The sequence below is a fragment of the Oncorhynchus mykiss genome, chromosome Y (assembly GCF_013265735.2).
Source record: "Oncorhynchus mykiss isolate Arlee chromosome Y, USDA_OmykA_1.1, whole genome shotgun sequence".
NCBI classification, from domain to species: domain Eukaryota; kingdom Metazoa; phylum Chordata; class Actinopteri; order Salmoniformes; family Salmonidae; genus Oncorhynchus; species Oncorhynchus mykiss.
Window position 1 is genome coordinate 34988453 of NC_048593.1, and position 11482 is coordinate 34999934.

Genomic DNA, 11482 nt, shown 5'->3' on the forward strand with positions numbered 1-11482 from the left:
TATTCTAAAGTCCCTTGATGTAAAACAGTCTACAGCTCATCACAGGCAATAGTTAGGGGACCTGGAGGGGTCCTCAGCCAAGTTGCGGTGGAGTGACGGCCGGGAGTGTCAGCCGCGGTCCACCACTCCTCAGGGACAGATGGCAGAGAGGCGTTAACGTGCTGCTGAAACACTGCCTGACAGTCCTGGCATATGCCACCTGCTAATTATGGTGGTGTGTAAACCCCCCGTTGTTTACTCATCACTCATCGACTTCTGTATGTTCTGTGGATGTTTTCATCTCCGAGATCACAGCACAGAGCAATGGGATCAGAGCCTGACTCACACCCCTGTCCTCCTTTCATTTGACTCTGAGGAGGCTGAGGAAGATGGAGGAAGAGGGGAGGTTGTGGTTAGATGGTATATTGGTTTGTTTTCTCTGTATTTTTGACCGTCAGGTACACAGTGTAGTTGATGGCCGCTCTCACTTGGTTACGCAAACTGAGTCTCAATGAGAGATGAGTGGGGCGGAGGAGAGGGAGAGTTCCAGTAGCAGGGATGAGATGCGGACATGGGCCTCTGTGGCCTTCTTAGCTGGAGTCTGTTCCACTGGCCAAGAAGCCTCCTCAGGAGCTGATCAATAATAGATGAAGTCTGCCAGACAGCATCAGCAGATGGGGGTTTGTCAGGGAGACATATGTGCAGACGCCACTCCCTATCCCCCGTCCAGAGTGGGACCCACCGTCAAGCTGCCTCCCCATATAGGTCCTTCACTAAGTAGGGACGGTGACACATCCAGAGTGGGACCCACCGTCAAGCTGCCTCCCCATATAGGTCCTTCACTAAGTAGGGATGGTGATACATCCAGAGTGGGACCCACCGTCAAGCTGCCTCCCCATATAGGTCCTTCACTAAGTAGGGACAGTGACACATCCAGAGACAGGCTTCCTCAAGCTGGAAATTCCACCACTGATCAAATAGGATCCAATGTATTCCAATGCATGATCCAAATATTCCTACTATATGTTTTTTAATTGATCTTGCCCAGCGGCTTCCCTAAATGAATGGACTCTAATCAGTATTGATACAGTAATAATTGAAGGCTAGGATGGGTTTAGAGGAAGGCAGCACTGCAAGGCTGTTGTGGGTTTTGTTTGTTTGTTAAAGTGTCAGCTATGCTATCTCCTTGTTGTCTACTTTTTCTTCTATCTCTCTGACCGACCACTTCTTCTTCTATCTCTCTGACCGACCACTTCTTCTTCTATCTCTCTGACCGACCACTTCTTCTTCTATCTCTCTGACCGACCACTTCTTCTTCTATCTCTCTGACCGACCACTTCTTCTTCTATCTCTCTGACCGACCACTTCTTCTTCTATCTCTCTGACCGACCACTTCTTCTTCTATCTCTCTGACCGACTACTTCTTCTTCTATCTCTCTGACCGACCACTTCTTCTTCTATCTCTCTGACCGACCACTTCTTCTTCTATCTCTCTGACCAACCACTTCTTCTTTGATCTCTCTTCTTCTCCACATTGAAAGCAAACCAAGACAATACATCAATTTTCAGGACTGAATCAGCTGTAGATAAAACCTGTGTGGACTGGGCTAATTAGTGACTTCTCTGTCATCTTTGTTTTTGGGGGTACTATTTCATATCTCTACTGAATTCAGCATATTTGTCATGATCTCGCATTCAGTAGTTGATTGTGATTCATGCAAAGCATTTTTTTATTTGTAAAATAACTTGGTGGTAGGGCTGAAGTCCTTCACTGTCGCCCACTGAATAGACAGACAGACAGACTGACAGAGACAGGCTGACCCGAAAGAACAGGATGACAAGAAAGACAGACAGACAGCTCTCTCCTCGTAATGATCACACTTCCTGGCAAAAAGGCCTGGAGGAAAATGTTGCAGGATGTCTGGAAAGACGATTAGATAAAGCAGGAAAGGTCCACAGAGACAAAAGAGAGCCATAAACAGTGGTGAACCAGTTATGTCATTGTGAAGACACACACTCCTCTAGATACCTGAACAGCCAGTATGGTGGTTCCAATGTCAATGTCTTCATCAGTCTTCATGTCTTCATCAGTTATCCACTCGGAGGTATACAATGTGCTGATTACATCAACTGTAGTCCCTCACTGGCTAATTCTCAAGGGTCTGTGTCTCTCATCTCGACTGTAACAATGACTCCTTCCTTCCCTGTAAGAACACACCAGGCATGTTATCCAGCCAGGCTTTAGACAGGTGAACAGAGCTGAGAGAGGAAAGCCCTCTCCTCTTATCTCCAGAGCTGCTGACCAGAGTGTTATCACCTGCAGACGTCTTGGCCGGGGCAGGCAGCCTAGTTTATAAACATTCCTATTTACTGAATGGCAGAGCAGAAATAAACAACTGTGTTAATATGGTGGGAAGGCTGGTTGGAGGGTGTTGGTACTTTTTGGTTTGTGGTGATGATGCCATTCATCACAGTGTGACAGACACTGGGAACCAGGGGCCGCTCCAGCACACTAGGAACCAGGGGCCGCTCCAGCACACTGGGAACCAGGGGCCGCTCCAGCACACTGGGAACCAGGGGCCGCTCCAGCACACTGGGAACCAGGGGCCGCTCCAGCACACTGGGAACCAGGGGCCGCTCCAGCACACTAGGAACCAGGGGCCGCTCCAGCACACTGGGAACCAGGGGCCGCTCCAGCACACTGGGAACCAGGGGCCGCTCCAGCACACTGGGAACCAGGGGCCGCTCCAGCACACTAGGAACCAGGGGCCGCTCCAGCACACTGGGACCAGGGGCCGCTCCAGCACACTGGGAACCAGGAGCCGCTCCAGCACACTGGGAACCAGGAGCCGCTCCAGCACACTGGGAACCAGGGGCCGCTCCAGCACACTGGGAACCAGGGGCCGCTCCAGCACACTGGGAACCAGGGGCCGCTCCAGCACACTAGGAACCAGGGGCCGCTCCAGCACACTGAGAACCAGGGGCCGCTCCAGCACACTAGGAACCAGGAGCTGTTCCAGCACACTAGGAACCAGGGGCCGCTCCAGCACACTAGGAACCAGGGGCTGTTCCAGCACACTAGGAACCAGGGGCTGCTCCAGCACACTGAGAACCAGGGGCTGCTCCAGCACACTGAGAACCAGGGGCCGCTCCAGCGCACTAGGAACCAGGGGCCGCTCCAGCACACTGAGAACCAGGGGCCGCTCCAGTGCACTAGGAACCAGGGGCCGCTCCAGCGCACTGAGAACCAGGGGCCGCTCCAGCACACTAGGAACCAGGAGCTGTTCCAGCACACTAGGAACCAGGGGCCGCTCCAGCACACTAGGAACCAGGGGCTGTTCCAGCACACTAGGAACCAGGGGCCTCTCCAGCACACTAGAAACCAAAGGCTGTTGCAGCACACTAGGAACCAGGGGCCGCTCCAGCACACTAGGAACCAGGGGCTGTTCCAGCACACTAGGAACCAGGGGCTGTTCCAGCACACTAGGAACCAGGGGCTGTTCCAGCACACTAGGAACCAGGGGCTGTTCCAGCACACTGAGAACCAGGGGCCGCTCCAGCACACTGAGAACCAGGGGCCGCTCCAGCACACTAGGAACCAGGAGCTGTTCCAGCACACTAGGAACCAGGGGCCGCTCCAGCACACTAGGAACCAGGGGCTGTTCCAGCACACTAGGAACCAGGGGCTGCTCCAGCACACTGAGAACCAGGGGCTGCTCCAGCACACTGAGAACCAGGGGCCGCTCCAGCGCACTAGGAACCAGGGGCCGCTCCAGCACACTGAGAACCAGGGGCCGCTCCAGTGCACTAGGAACCAGGGGCCGCTCCAGCGCACTGAGAACCAGGGGCCGCTCCAGCACACTAGGAACCAGGAGCTGTTCCAGCACACTAGGAACCAGGGGCCGCTCCAGCACACTAGGAACCAGGGGCTGTTCCAGCACACTAGGAACCAGGGGCCTCTCCAGCACACTAGAAACCAAAGGCTGTTGCAGCACACTAGGAACCAGGGGCCGCTCCAGCACACTAGGAACCAGGGGCTGTTCCAGCACACTAGGAACCAGGGGCTGTTCCAGCACACTAGGAACCAGGGGCTGTTCCAGCACACTAGGAACCAGGGGCTGTTCCAGCACACTGAGAACCAGGGGCCGCTCCAGCACACTGAGAACCAGGGGCCGCTCCAGCGCACTAGGAACCAGGGGCCGCTCCAGCACACTGAGAACCAGGGGCCGCTCCAGCACACTAGGAACCAGGGGCCGCTCCAGCACACTAGGAACCAGGGGCTGTTCCAGCACACTAGGAACCAGGGGCCGCTCCAGCACACTAGGAACCAGGGGCCGCTCCAGCACACTAGGAACCAGGGGCCGCTCCAGCACACTGAGAACCAGGGGCCGCTCCAGCACACTGAGAACCAGGGGCTGTTCCAGCACACCGAGAACCAGGGGCCGCTCCAGCACACTGAGAACCAGGGGCCGCTCTAGCACACTGAGAACCAGGGGCCGCTCCAGCACATCAATCCGCCATATCAGCTATTTGTGAGAATGTATAAAAATGTGCAGGCCAAGTACTTCCTCATTCTCACAGATCCCTCCAGTGTAAAGACACACACACACACACACACAGTCACACACACACACAGGCACATACAAAATCCAAATAAAATGTGCAACATAAACTTGCGAGGACAAATATTTTACTTGGACACTTTTCTTACACTCACTCTATGACTGACTAAAACAAGAGGGCAACATCATACATACTGTAGTTGGCATGTGTTTAGAGCGTAATTTACTAACTGCAAGCAGGTAAAAAAGCTAGTAAGGTCAAACTCTTCTCCCCTCTTCTTCCAACTGTGTGTGTCTGTGTGTGTGTGTGTCTGTGTCTGTGTGTGCGTGTGATTGTGTGTGCGTGTGTGTGTGATTGTGTGTGCGTGTCTGTGTCTGTGTGTGCGTGTGATTGTGTGTGTGTGTGTCTGTGTCTGTGTGTGCGTGTGATTGTGTGTGTGTGTGTGCTGGCAAATAGTATAGCATGTGATTTATGCTTTTGAGAGCAGCGAGATGCGACTTGACATTTTCCTGCTGTGGTGTAGCCCAATTCTGGCTCCATGCTTCATTACATAGCGTTACCCATGCGAGGGCCGACCCAGAAAAAATTGCCTGGACTAGTTCAATGGGAAAATTAGCACACTTCAGGTGCCCTTTGCCATCCTCGACTTCACCTGTGATAACTGACATTTTAATGTCATTAATTTCAATAATGCAATAATTCTCAACACACACCATGTACAGGCAGATACACAACAAAGCATTATCTAATGTAAGGTCGTTCCATGTCATTTCAACAAGCCATGACACTCACCATCTCAGATGGTTCTGAAATAATTTCTGTAGTTAGAAACAGGTAAGATTAGAATTCCTGCAACATTTTGTTTAAATTTAACTTGATCGCTGAGAAATTAAGCTAGTTGATTGCACCCAAATTGGCCATTGTAATTTTTGGATTCATATAATACCCAATAAATATAGTACCTAACAACTGATTTGGACCAACCTTTTATCTAATAATTATTTAGACATGAGAAACACAAAAATGGTCAAAAGCCATCCACGGAGCCCCTACTGTACACCCAACACCAATCCCAACCCAACAACCAGTATACTGTATCAGTTCTCCATGTCTGACAAGTAATATAGAGCTGCGTCTCAAGAGTATTGTTTCTTCATCCTATGTAATATAGTCTCAGTGAATTTGTTGATGTTTTCTCCCAACCTACATCCTGTAATTACCAGGTTCTGATCACTAGATGGTGCTGTTCCTGCTATTGGTTGATAAAAAAGGTATAGTTCACCCAAATTACAAAATTACATATTGGTTTCCTTACCTTGTAAGTAGTCTATTGACGTGGTATGGCAGCAATCCATGCTTTGGTTTTGTTTACCTGGCCACTGTTTCAAATGCCAACTGTTTAGCATTTGTGGCTCAAATGGTACCTATATTAGCATTTTTGTGCTTCATATACAAATGCTAATATAGATACCATTTGTGCCACAAAGCGTGAATATGCTGTAATACAGGTAACTGCCAAAATAATGGAATCACTTGAGTAAATGAGGGATCAAAAGTGTATTGAAAGCAGGTTCTTCCTGAGTTAATTAAGCAATTAACATCCCATCATGCTTAGGGCCATGTACAAAAATGCTGAGCAGGCCTACCATGGCTATGCCCCCAAAAGATGACAATGCCCCCATCCACAGGGCACGAGTGTCACTAATTGGTTTGATGAGCATGAAAGCGATGTCAACCATATGCCATGGCCGTGCCGTCTCAGTCACCAGATCTAAACCAAATTGAACACTTGAGAGATTCTGGAGCGACGCCTGAAATTTCCACTAACATAAAAAAAACACCAAATTATGGAATTTCTCGTGGAAGAATAGTGTTGGATTCCTCCAATAAAGTTCCAGACAATTGTAGAATATGTCAAGGTGCATTGAAGCTGTTCTGCCTCGTGGTGGCCAAATGCCCTATGACGCACCGGTGCGTCAATCTAAGTAACATAATAACAAAATCCCCTCAAAATCTGTCAGTATGAACAAGAGATAGCTCAAACTGCTGTAGAGGTCCTGGATGGCAGGAAGCTTGGCCCCAGTGATTTACTGGGCCGTACGCACTACCCTCTGTTCCTTGTTCTTCATGATGCTCTCTGCGCTTTTAACGGACCTCTGAGACTATCACAGTGCAGGTGCATTTATACGGAGACTTGATTACACACAGGTGGATTGTATTTATCATCATTAGTCATTTAGGTCAACATTGGATCATTCAGAGATCCTCACTGAACTTCTGGAGAGAATTTGCTGCACTGAAAGTAAAGGGGCTGAATAATTTTGCATGCCCAATTTTTCAGTTTTTGCTTTGTTAAAAAAGTTTGAAATATCCAATAAATGTTGTTCCACTTCATGATTGTGTCCCACTTGTTGTTGATTCTTCACAAAAAAATACAGTTTTATATCTTTATGTTTGAAGCCTGAAATGTGGCAAAAGTTTGCAAAGTTCAAGGCGGCCGAATACTTTCACAAGGCACTGCACCTGGCGACCGTCCACCTGGCTCCTTTGGGACGTGAGAGCGTGTCCGCCCACGTCTCCTGTATCTCAGGGAAAGCCCTGGAGTGGGCCAACGCCATATGGGGGGAAGGTGAAGCGGTGTTGGACCATTACGCGGAGTTCACCCGTCGCTTTCGGGCAGTTTTCGACCACCTGCCTGAGGGTAGAGCGACTGGTGAACGTCTGTTTCACTTGAGGCAGGGGACGAGGAGCGCACAGGAGTTCGCCTTGGACTTCTGGACCCCGGCCGCCAGCACGGGATGGAACGACAGGGCCCTGATCGATCACTACCGGTGCAGTCTGCTCGAGGACGTCCGTCGGGAGTTGGCCTGCAAGGATACCACTCTGACGTTTGACCAGCTGGTGAACCTGTCCATCCGGCTGGATAACCTGCTAGCTACCCGTGGACGTCTGGATCGGGGCCTGTCAGTTCCATCCCCCAACGCCCATGGAGCTGGGAGGTGCTGCGCTTAGGGCGACCGGAGAAAGGGCCGTTCCCTGTACCATCTGTGGCCGCAGAGGGCACACTGCTGGTCGGTTATGGGAAGGTTCCTCTGGAAGTCGAGACAGCAGGCAGGGCACTCTCGTGTCACCTCAGGTGAGTCGGCACCAGGCTCACTCAGAGCCCCCTGTTGCTCACATGTTTTTGTTTATAAAATTTCCCCGCATTCCCAGCATAAGGCACTCGTAGATTCAGGCACAGCTGGGAATTTTATTGACAGAGCATTTGTTCCTGTGGATATGCCCTTCCCTGTGCACGCCCTAAATAGTCGACCATTAGGGTCAGGGCTAATTAGGGAGGCCACCGCTCCACTGGGCATGGTTACGCAGGAGGGTCACAAGGAGAGGATGAGTCTTTTCCTTATGGATTCTCCTGCGTTTCCCGTGGTGCTGGGCATACCCTGGTTGGCCTGTCATGACCCCACTATTTCATGGCAACAGAGGGCTCTCAAGGGGTGGTCACAAAAGTGCTCGGGGAGGTGTTTAGGGGTTTCTGTCATTGCTACTACGGTAGAAAGTCCAGAACAGGTCTCCATCGTGCGCATCCCCAACAAATATGGCGATTTGTCTCTCGCCTTCTGTAAGAAGAAGGCGACTCAATTACCACCCCTTCGACGGGGGGATTGTGCGATAAATCTCCTGGTAGACACAGCACTTCCCAGGAGTCACATGTATCCTCTGTCACAGGAAGAGACGGTGGCTATGGAAACATATGTCTCTGAATCCCTGGGGCAGGGGTACATTCGGCCCTACACTTCACCTGCCTCTTCGAGTTTCATTTTTGTGAAGAAGAAGGATGGAGGTCTGCTCCTGTGTATTGACTATCGAGGTATCAACCAAATCAATGTGAGGTACAGCTACCTGCTGCCTCTCATAGCCAGTGCGATAGAGTCAATGCATGGGTGCGCTTCTTCACAAAATTGGATCTCAGGAGCGCTTACAACCTGGTGCATATCCGGGAGGGGGACGAGTGGAAGACGGCATTTAGTACCACCTCAGGGCACTATGAGTACCTTGTCATGCCGTACGGGCTGATGAATGCTCGATCAGTCTTCCAATCCTTTGTAGACAAGATTTTCTGGGACCTGGACGGGCAAGGTGTAGTGGTGTATATCGACGACATTCTGATATACTCCACTACACGCGCCGAGCATGTGTCCCTGGTGCGCAGGGTGCTTGGTCGACTGTTGGAGCATGTCCTGTACGTCAATTCTGAGAAATGTGTGTTCTTCCAACAGTCCGTCTCCTTCCTAGGGTACCGCATTTCCACTTCAGGGGTGGAGATGGAGAGTGACCGCATTTCAGCCGTGCGTAATTGGCCGACTCCCACCACGGTAAAGGAAGTGCAGCGGTTTCTAGGGTTTGCCAACTACTATCGGAGGTTTATCCGGGGCTTTGGTCAGGTAGCGGCTCCCTATACCTCACTGCTCACACTTGCGACTGCAGTGGTCGGCTGAGGCGGACAGGGCTTTTGGTCACCTGAAGGCTCTGTTTACCTCGGCTCCCATGCTGGCTAATCCGGATCCCTCTTTGGCGTTCATAGTTGAGATGGACGCGTCCAAGGCTGGGATAGGAGCCGTGCTCTCTCAGCGCTCAGGTACGCCAACAAAGATCCGCTCCTGTGCTTTCTTTTCGAAGAAGCTCAGCACGGCGGAGCAAAACTATGATGTGGGGGACCGGGAGATGTTGGCTGTTGTCAAGGCTCTGAAGGCGTGGATACATTGGCTTGAGGGGGCTAAACACCCTTTTCTCATCTGGACTGACCACTGCAATCTGGAGTACATCCGGGCGGTGAGGCGATTGAACCCTCGCCAGGCAAGGTGGGCCAAGTTCTTTACCCATTTTGTTTTCAGCCTGTCCTACAGACCAGGTTCCCAGAACGCTAAGGCAGACGCACAGTCCCGGATGTATGACACAGAGGAGCGGTCCATGGATCACACTTCCATACTTCCAGCCTCTTGCCTGGTGGCACCGGTGGTGTGGGTGCTGGACGCGGACATCGATCAGGCGTTACTTACAGAGCCCACTCCTCCCCAGTGTTCAGCGTTCCGTCTGCTATCCACGACCGTTTGATCTATTGGGCCCACACGTCACCCTCTGGTAAATCCTGGCATCGGTCGGACGGTGCGTTGACTTGGACTGAGCTTGTTGTCATTGCAGGCAATCTCAACGCTGTGCGTTACAGGGAAGACATCCTCCTCCCTCATGTGGTACCCTTCCTGCTGACTCATCCTGATATGACTCTCCAGCATGACAATGCCACCAGCCATACTGCTTATTCTGTGCGTGATTTACTGCAAGACAAGAATGTCAGTGTTCTGCCATGGCCAGCGAAGAGACCGGATCTCAATCCCATTGAACTCATGTGGGACCTGTTGGATCGGAGGGTGAGGGCTAGGGCCATTCCTCACAGAAATGTCCGGGAACTTGCAGGTGCCTTGGTGGAAGAGTGGGGTAACATCTCACATCAAGAATGTTTAAATCTGGTGCAGTCCATGAGGAGGAGATGCACTGCAGTACTTAATGCAGCTGGGGGCCACACCAGATACTGACTGTTACTTTGATTTTTAACCCCCCCTTTGTTCCGGGACACATGATTCCATTTCTGTTAGTCACATGTCTGTGGAAGTTGTTCAGTTATGTCTCAGTTGTTGAATCTTATGTTCATACAAATATTAAAACATGTTAAGTTTGCTGAAAATAAACGCAGTTGACGTTTCTTTTTTTGCTGAGTTTACATATTTATTTATTTATCTCCTGGATAATGGACAGAAACTTCAAAACCTTATTCCTTATGATATATTTTTTGACTGTCTTTTTGCCATTTATGAATGTATAATTCGATGCAGGCCTATTGGATTTGGTAGTTAAGGTTAAATTCATATTTTTTTAAAATATACTTAAAGGGGTCCTAAAATTCCAAATCAAATAGCTAAATGATCATCTTAAATCTATTCTATGTCAGTTTATAACCCTCCCTGTAGGTACCATTGACTGGCACAGGATTTGTGCCACAAAGTGGCCAAGAAAACCCCCATCTAGTGGTCAGAACCTGGTAATATCAGGATGTATGATGTTAGGATTATCTAATCAAGTGAAGAAAGAAACCATCACCAAATTCACTGGGTATACATTACTGGGATGAAGAAACAATACTCTGAGCCGCAGCTCCATACTACTATTCAGACATAGAGAACTGATACTATATACTGGTTGTTGGGGTGGGATTGGTGTGGGGTGTAAGGGGGCCGTGGGTGGCTTTCAACCATTTTTTTGGCTTTCTCATGTCTAAATAATTATTAGAAAAAGTTTGGTCCAAATTGGATGTTAGGTACTATATTTATTGAATGTAATATAAATCTTATCAATTAAAATGGCCAATTTGAATTCAATCAGTTAGCTTAATTTCTCAGAGATCAAATTATATTTCAACAAAATAATGTTGCAAGAATACGAATCGTACCTGTTTCACAACAATCTGAGATGGTGGGTGTCGAAATCAAATTTGTTGTGCTTTTTGAGGTGGGACAACCCCCTACACAAAAATGAATTTCCAACCATTTGGACTCTCCAATGTGCAAGGGACATTTCTATCAACAGAAATATGATAATACAGTCATCCTCCCCTTAGTAGTTTAGATCCAATCTGTAAATCATTAAAGGCCCAGTGCTGTCAAAAACATGATTTCCCGATTTTAAATATATATTTCCACACTATGAGGTTGGAATAATACTATGAAATTATGAACATGATGATAATGCCCTTTTAGGGTAAGAGCTGTTTGAAAAGACTGCCTGAAATTTCAGCCTCTTTTGGTGGGATGGAGCTTTGGCCTACCTGGTGACATCACCAGGCGTTAGAAATGAGTTAATAGACCCTTTAAGAAAGAGAGTTCCGAGC